Genomic DNA, 9,137 nt, shown 5'->3' with positions numbered 1-9,137 from the left:
TTGGCTTGCGCGCCCGTTTTGTCGTCTAGCGTCAAGTGGCGCGCGATGCGCGTGTCTGCCTTGGCTATTTAACCAAGACGGATGCTGAGGCTGAGGCAGAGGCTAAGACAAAAAACTGGCTAAAAACCTCTGAGAAACTCTTCGTTGTCTTGAGAGAGATACTCTGTAACACTCTGTAACCAACCCTTTTCTGACAGTACCAGTCGGAAATTGCTGCTTCGCTGAAACACTCAGCAACCCAAAAACATGGCCTCTTCTTCCCGTCCAGCTACCCAGAACATGGCCTCCTCTTCCCGTGGTCTGCTCACGCTCTTTCCAGACCTGAACGAGTCCACAAGAGAAATAACTGGTGCAGTGGCCAGTGAACCTCAACCAAACACCTCTGGTTTTGCTCCGTTAAACTTTCCAATGCTGTCTGTGGAGCAAAAAATGGCGGTGCAAACTGATATTGAAGCCAATCAGTATACTTTGAAGTCATGTGTTGAAACCATGACTGCGGTCACAAACTTGTCGCACCGGCTTCAAAGTAGGACAAATGAGGTGCAGCAGTTAAACGCCCAACTGGCTCTGCTCCAGCGCATGTATAAGAATGCGCGAGCAGAGATAAGTGTGCTAAAGGCGGAAAACAAGGAGCTGAAGCAGAAGGCCACCGTGATGTTCCGATTTGGAGGTCCGCCATATGCTGCAGTGGAGGAGCAGAGAGTAGTGATCGTGCCCAATGGAGTGGGAAACACGGAGGCAGCACCGGCAAGGGCCGCCCAGGACGGAGGCAAGAAGAAGAGACCGGCGGCAGAGTAGAGAAAGTGAGGTCGGTGGGTGGCCGTCTGCAGAAAAGAAAACAAATCGTTTTGTTTTTGTTTTTGTTTTTGTTTTTGTTTTTGTTTTTTTTTTTTTTGTTGTAAAATTGTGATCGGGGTTGATCCCTGATATGAATAAAGCAAGTGTGTTTTGCAAACTCGAATGGTAGGTGTGGTAATGCAGAAAAATTAACTGGAATGAAATTTGGTATTTTTTGTTTTTTTTTGTTTTTTTTTTGGTTTTGTTTTTTTGTTTTGTTTTTTTGTTTTTTTTTTGTTTTTTTTTAATGTGAAAAATGAAGATAAAATAAAATAAAAAAAAGTGGGGATAGTGGGATCAGACTGATTGATTAAACAATTTGGGAAAGATGGGTTGTATGAAAAGATGGGAACAAGCCCATGTGGGTTAGGGAATGGCGGTGGAGATTTTCACACAGCCAAGTCTCAGCTCAGTGGTGGTGATAAGATTTTTCAAAAAGGCGTGTGAGTGTGAGAGAGAGAGAGAGAAATTTGTGCAGACATATTCTTCTAAGGATCTTGAAGGAATACTTGTCAAAAAAGTCGAGGAATGCCCACAGACAAACTATAATCAGGACAGTGTATTGGAGTTGGTGGAAGAATCTGCAAATCACGTTTTTGATGTTGAAGGAAATGAAAGTAAAGATGTTTCACCAAACTGGTGGGGCTATAAATCTGGGTTTGTGTCAGGAGGTTATCTTGGAGCCGAATCCAGGAGAAAGAAATCCCTCCCAACTGAAAATGGTCAAAATTCTTGGAACAGGGTTGCTTTTCACGAAGAAGATCAAGAAAATCTTTACAAACTCGTCCAAGATAAAGATGGAAAAGTATTACATTGGTGAAATAGATACATCAACCATCTTGGGCTTGGCATTAGCTGTTCGGAGTTGTTGTGAAGCCTTGAAAGCTGGCATACAGTTGCAGGGATGAGGCCAGTACATCCAGCTGCTTTAAGCTCCTCATGCGTCCGACGGTAGAAGGCAGTGAACCCTGGAGGTGGTTGAAGCTAACATCAAATTGGTGTGAGAGAGGTCTTGCGAGTTGATGGAGGTCTCAAATGGTTGAGATCCGGCGGACGGTCAAGGCAAGGTTGCCGCCCGCCGGAAGGCGGAGAACACCGAGAACACCAAGATCTTTAACCTTGCTCTGATACCATGTAGAAATTTAATGTATAAAGAAAAATGATTGTATTATTGATTGTTGTATGTTGTGATGTATTGTATGTACATTATATAGGAGATGGAGATGTGAAGTGGTAGTGGTAGGTTTTAACAGCCCCCCGCAAACTCAAGGGGGATAGGAACGAACCAACTTGAGTTTGGTGAAATAAAGATGGAAAAGTATTACATTGGTGAAATAGATACATCAACCATCTTGGGCTTGGCATTGGCTGTTCGGAGTTGTTGTGAAGCCTTGAAAGCTGGCATACAGTTGCAGGGATGAGGCCAGTACATCCAGCTGCTTCAAGCTCCTCATGCGTCCGACGGTAGAAGGCAGTGAACCCTGGAGGTGGTTGAAGCTAACATCAAATTGGTGTGAGAGAGGTCTTGCGAGTTGATGGAGGTCTCAAATGGTTGATATCCGGCGGGCAGTCAAGGCAAGGTTGCCGCCCGCCGGAAGGCGGAGAACACCGAGAACACCAAGATCTTTAACCTTGCTCTGATACCATGTAGAAATTTAATGTATAAAGAGAAATGATTGTATTATTGATTGTTGTATGTTGTGATGTATTGTATGTACATTATATAGGAGATGGAGATGTGAAGTGGTAGTGGTAGGTTTTAACAAATCCACGCCTGAATTGAACCGACCCTAATGTGTCTCTACTAACACCTTATTCGCCTCCGAATTGTCTTGTCCAACGTTGAATCCATAATGCTAATGTCGAATCCACGACAATGAGCCACTACATAATCCACCAAAGCTTCAGGCTCAAGTTTTCTGGAATCTACTGAAAAATAACTCTCTCTTTCTTGTGAATAAAACAATAATAACTCTTGATGTTCGACAATCTAAAGTCTGTTGATCAATCGATTACTTTCTATACACCAAGGAAACTTATATAAAATAGCCTCCAATATAAAACACTTTGTTTTTTTCTTCCTCTTTGAAAATTTGGGCAGCTCAAACCCTAAAAACAACAAACAAGGCACTTTATAGAAAATAGGATCATGCAGACCACTCGAGCGCATATTTCACCGCTCGAACGATGTGACTAAAGGCGGTGCAAAACATATAGGTTGACTGCTCGAGCGCAACTTTCACTGCCCGAGCAGTAAAACTTTATTCCCAGAAGTTCAAGCGCTTTGCAAAAATACTGGATGATTTGTTTCTTCGCTCGAGCACACAAATGACCACTCGAGCGGTCAAATAATTTTGATTGCATTTTTGCTTTTTGCTTCAAGTATTCCCATATTTAGTCAGCGAAGTGGCAAACATAAAAGGATTAAGATCACAAACTCTTCTATATAAGCACAATTTGAGTTGGATTTATATCTAAGCACTCATAGTCTCACTGAAACAAGAGCGAATACAATTACAACTAAAAATGAGTTTTGTCAAACGAGATTGCCAATTACAAAAACCTAACAAATGCAGTGTATATTTAAAAAAGGACAAATTACACTAATGGTCCCTATAGTTTGGGACTTGTGTCACTTGAGTCCCTGACTTTTTAATTGTAACACATTTGACCTTAAATTTTGAATCTTATTTCAAATAAATACAATTAAAGATACTATTGCTCAATTTCAAGAGCAAAATCGTCAATTTGATAAAATGTAAAATAATTTGACAAAAATAAATGTCAATTTTTTTTTTTAATTTTTAAAAATTAATTCTATCTACCAAAGATAAAATTATGTAAAATTGATAAATCTTTTACATATTTTTTTTACCAAATTAATTATTATTATGTATTTGGATGATGATCATGTAATGTGCGGTTGTTAAGATTTTAATATATAATTGATATATTTAATATATGAAATGTTTTTAGTTTTGAATTTTTAATTTAATGGATTGGTTTAATAATGATATCAAAGTTGTCACCATATTTGACTTTTGAAAAAATAAAAATTAATTTAATGAAAATAAAAATAACCAACCATTACATGATCATCATTCAAACACATAATAAAAATTAATTTTGTAAAATAAATAAATTAATAAATGTGTAAAAGATTTATCAATTTTATATAATTTTATCTTTGGTGAGTAGAAATAATTTTTAAAAATTCAAAAATATATTTTTGACATTTATTTTTGTCAAATTATTTTATATTTTATCAAATTGACAACATTACCCTTGAAATTGATCAATAGTATCTTTAATTGTCCTTATTTGGAACAAGATTCAAAATTCATAGTCAAATATGTTACAATTAAAAAGTCAGAGATCAAAGTGGCACAAGTCCTAAATTATAGGGATTGTTAGTGTAATTCACCATTTAAAAGAATAATTACAAATCAATGATAAATTTTATAAATACTAATAATTAAATTCTTAAATTTTTTCATCAATATGCAATAATTTTATAAAAATGCAATTGGATGGTAATTTTTCTTAAAAAAAATGAAGTTCAAAGTGAGAAAAAATATCATGTTGATTGTCACGTGGCATAAATATATATATATATATATATATATATATTTTATTATGTTTGAGTTTAAGTGAGAAAAAACTTGTGTAATAGAGAAAAATATTAAAAGATAAAAAGGCCAAATTGAGAATTTTTTTAAAAAGCCAAAGTAGAAGAAATGATAAAACATAAAGGACATAGAATCTAATTTATCCAAAATAATTGATTTGTAAGCAAGGGGAAATTCTATTTTCACATATATTTTTATCGCTGTGTATATTATATCTTAGTTCACACACTTAATGAATTTAAAAAAAAATATTTTACTCAGTACACAACCCTTTATACTAGAAATACTCTTCTTCATCGTTTCATCACTAACCCTAATTTTTAACCCTAACTAATCACTGTCGCCTAATTTTAAATTCATACCCCTACTGAAGCGATCAAGGTAGGAGGCCGGTGGCTGTACTTACAATTTTTGTCCCATTTCTCAAATCGATTCCCACACCTTCCATATGCATCTCTCTCTCTCTCTCTCTCTCTAATATTTTTCTATGGCTCACATTGGAATCACAACCCCACGCGTATTTTTGCTATTTTAAAACGTAGTGCAATCCCACTCTCTAAGTTTGAATACATTACATTGATCTCTTTTTAAATTTAATTTTAATTAAAAAAAATTCACATGAAATGTCTATAAAACAATATTAAGAAGAACTTGAGCTTGAGTTAGAGGTGGAGCTAAAAAACCGTCAGATTAGTAGAAGTAGGAGTAGGAGGAGAGAGTAAGGATACATAGATGATTCATCCCTTGCAAACAAACTCACCTGAAGTGAAAGAGAGGAGATGACTAACCCAACCAAACTACTGACAAATTTAATTTTTGGGTGGCTTGGAAATTAGGGTTTTGGATGTGTAAGATGTAAGGATATATTGGTATTTTTATTTTAGGATAAAAATGTAATTGATTTTTTTTTTTTTTCCATCAAGTGTGTAAAGTGAGAGAACTTTGTGTGTGGAAATAAAATTTTCCGTAAGCGAGCTAGCAAATTTTAACCAAGGAAAAATTACAAATCAGTAATACCATCATAAAATGTTTATAAATTTATAAAAAAAATTAATATTTTAATTATTAAAATTGATAAAGTTTAACACTAATTTAAAATTATTTTTGAAAAACTGATTTGCAATTTTCTTTTAACCAAACTCAATCCACTCGTCCAGATAAAAAAAAAAAAAACTCAATCCACTCGTCTTCTCAAACAAAACGGGTTGAAATGGATTGATGGAGCGGGTCGACCCGTATTTGTTTTTGCTTTTGTTTTTGTTTTTGTTTTTGTTTAATTTTCAGACCATTGTTCACCAGCTTAAACCCTAATTAGAACCCGAGAGAGAGAGAGAGCTCACCAGACTCATTCAATCCAAAATCTCTACTCTCTCCTCCGAGCTCAGTGGTAAAAGTGTTTGCAGAGAACACCATTGATGCGATGGAGAAAAGCTTCACTCTCATTCAAACAATTGCCACAGCAGGAGTCTTCTCTGCTGTTTCCTTCTGGTAATCCCTTTCCCCCCTCTTTCTTCTCTTCAATTCAATGGTGGTGTGTTGATTTTTGATTTTCTATGCAATTGATGTTCTCAGGTACGGTTTTATGTTTGGCAGAGAATCTGCCCGCAAGGAGCTCGGGGATTTGATCGAAAAACTTCGCAGTGGAAAATCGGAAACTGGTTCTCCACCACATTCGTGAAATTGTAATTTCTTGGCTTGTACTCTGTTTAATTGTAAATGAATAATGGTTTTGTGTTTATATGGGTATTGGAAGGAAATGTTGTGATTTATGTGATGATATTGTTTGATTAGAGCGTTCTGGAGGTGATTTTATTGATTTTGAAAGCAAAGATCTTTAGCAATTGGGCTTTCAAGAATGGAGTGAATAATTTCAGTGTGATGAAGATTGAATAATGGAAAGAGTAATTTTTTAAAAGTCAGCAAGAAGAAAAATTTGTATCGAAAAAGGAAGGAAGGGTTGTTTTCTAAGTCCTTTTCATGAGGCGGGTTTGGTTAGTGGCATGCTGGTGTGGTGACTACTGGGTTTGAAACTTATGCTGTGGGATCTGGTCGGAGTTGTACTCGAGCTCAACATCAAGAGTTGAAGGCCCATATTGCATCCCAACTGCGCATCTGTCATTTGATGAATTTTTGAAGTTTGGGTTGAAATTATGGTCACTGAGATTGGACTGTTTAGTACAGGATTAAACTTAGGTAACAAATCTTTCTCTTCTTAGTAATTTTCAGTCTTGACCAAAACAAAGAATATCCCATAAGATGTAGGATACTTATCCTCAACTGCAATGTTTGACATTTTTTGACGCAATAATCATATCATGTTGTTTGTAACACTAGCTAGTGCCACCTACCAAAACTTACCACCTCTATCTCCCTGTATGTGTTAAAAGGAAAGAGGTAAATTAATCGATTTGAATGTAAAGTTCATACTTGCTTGTAGACGAGCTTAATAATTGGACTTCTTAATAGATTGAGGAACTTCTTAAATCACATCTTGCACAAGAAACACCTTAAGGCTTTTTCTTTGTTTATTAATTATCAGCAAGGCTACCATTTATGCTTTGATCCAATTGAAACTCGATGAGGCCCATATCTCAGTCATTTAACCTGGTTCATATTCAACTAGAAATACCTTATGTCTATCTTTTGTATGGAAAAAATCAAAGAGAAGAAACGAGAATCTCATTTACCTGGAAACCCATTGCTATACAAGTGTTTGGATTAGTCTAGAATTCCTTATACAGGAAAATGGTACAATTTAAATCTGGTGGGCTCATGTTTCTTTTTTACTCTTGAATGCTCTTTGAATGTGAACTTTCCATTGGGGTGGGGGAATGAGATTTCCACTTAGTGTGGTAATCTCATTTTTACTTGGAAAGGTGGTAACTTGGAATCACATTTCATTTCTTCGATGGACCCAAGCAACAAAATGAAGGAGACCTAGAATGAAATTTCCGTTCTTCCTCACCTAAAGTTATGATGGTGATAATGCAAAATTTCTTTCAGAGGACTAAGGGAACCTGTGATTTGATTATTGCCATTTAACTTCAGAAGGCATAAAGGAAATGGAGCAAATAATAATTTCCTTGGTTGTAATTATTGGAAAGCTAGATCTGGTTCCTCTTCTTGTATTGTATGTGTTCATTATGAATGACGTGGTTGGATGGCTATCACTTTATTAGGTCTTAGAATCTTTATGCTTGCTGTAATAGATATGCTTTTACTCATTTCTTTCCTTACCATCCACATGTAGGGAAATTGAATCATGCATATTTTTAAGTTCTAATTATCTCAATTCTATCTGAACACTTAAATGTACCTATAGCTTCCATCGAGATAGTTGTAGAACCCAGGATTGTGGACAGATGCAGATACCCCCTCCCACGAAAAGAAATATTTTTTAATTAATGGCTTTCTTTGTTGTTTCACCTCTTTTTATTTTTATTTATTTATTTATTTTCATGCTTATCTTTTTCGATGGATTTGGATGAGAATAGTTTTTATTTTTTATTTATAAATTTTATAAAGTCATGTGGAAATCATTTTGGATCTTGATGTATGCTTTAAGTTTAAACTACAAGCCTTTAATCTGGATTATGGCATATGCATGTGCTTGTATCAAGGTTGACAGCATGAAGTGGACTGTAAGAAAGGGGTCTGATGTGTTTCTTCCAAAAAAGGTCAGGGGTCCTATTGCTGAAGCTACTTAGATATTTGCTGATGTTCTCTCAGTGACCACAATCAATGTATGTTTGATGTTTTGTTATGTTACCTTGATTGACAAGTAAATTTTACTGCATATGATTTTTTTCTTTTCAATTTTTGATTTTGTTGACCCTACATACAGAATCCTGGTGAACGGTACTGTTTGGTGGAAAATTAGTTGATGGTTAAACAAATATGACAAAGAAAATATGCTTGTGCTTCAAAAGCATTAATCTATGGAATGTGATTGGGCTTCAATTGTTTTTATGTGGCTTTGAACATTGAATTATTACATAGATAGTTTTGAATCTACAGCATTATGAACAAGCTTGTATTGCGTTGGAACTGTGATCCATTCTATTAGGAGGAACAAGTAGACCATAATGTTTGGTTTTTGGTCATGAAAACCTATTTAGATATGGGTGAGGAGTTTGGAGATGTCACATGATTTTAAGTGTTGACCTTGTATGTAGGACACTGAGCCTTAGTATAATTGGTATGGGGCTTATGTCTTATTTTATTTTATTTTTAATTTTTTTTTTTATGCCACATGATTTTAAGTATCAATTCTGGTTGTGGTATTACTTGGCCCTGGTATAGTAGGTTACTATCTCATAAATTTCTGTGTGCTTCGTGTGTTTCCGCCAGTGTTGTCGAATCATGATGCGTATCGTGTATCATTGTATCACTTTGTGTATCATGTATCGTATCATATCGTGTATCATAATATACGTTAACATATATAAATATAGATAAAAAAAATACTACAAAAAATAAACTACTAAATCATATAACTAATGACCAAATTGGTGAATAAGGTATATACAAATTCAATCAAATTAGATTCATGATAGTAATTTAATTTCTTGTAGCAAAAGAAATATGGCAGTCATTTTTTCTTGTGACTTCTTTTGAATTTGGCTCTCCTTTGTGTGGGATATTTTGATAATATAGTTCACGACTATTCAA

General features: G+C 35.1%; 1 long non-coding RNA gene across 1 annotated transcript; it reads left to right on the top strand.

Annotated features, from left to right (window-relative positions):
• The first annotated feature begins 6,257 nt into the window (after positions 1 to 6,257).
• Positions 6,258 to 8,426, top strand: LOC114285055 (uncharacterized). The gene is made up of 2 exons (XR_003637143.2): positions 6,258 to 6,659; positions 8,087 to 8,426. It is a non-coding gene; the product is annotated as an uncharacterized LOC114285055 (long non-coding RNA).
• Positions 8,427 to 9,137: the final 711 nt, after the last annotated feature.

This window comes from Camellia sinensis, chromosome 13 (assembly GCF_055761805.1).
Source record: "Camellia sinensis isolate YWXY chromosome 13, ASM5576180v1, whole genome shotgun sequence".
In the NCBI taxonomy this organism is placed as follows: domain Eukaryota; kingdom Viridiplantae; phylum Streptophyta; class Magnoliopsida; order Ericales; family Theaceae; genus Camellia; species Camellia sinensis.
Note: the sequence above shows the minus strand (reverse complement) of the source record. Positions and strands in the feature narration are given on the sequence as shown.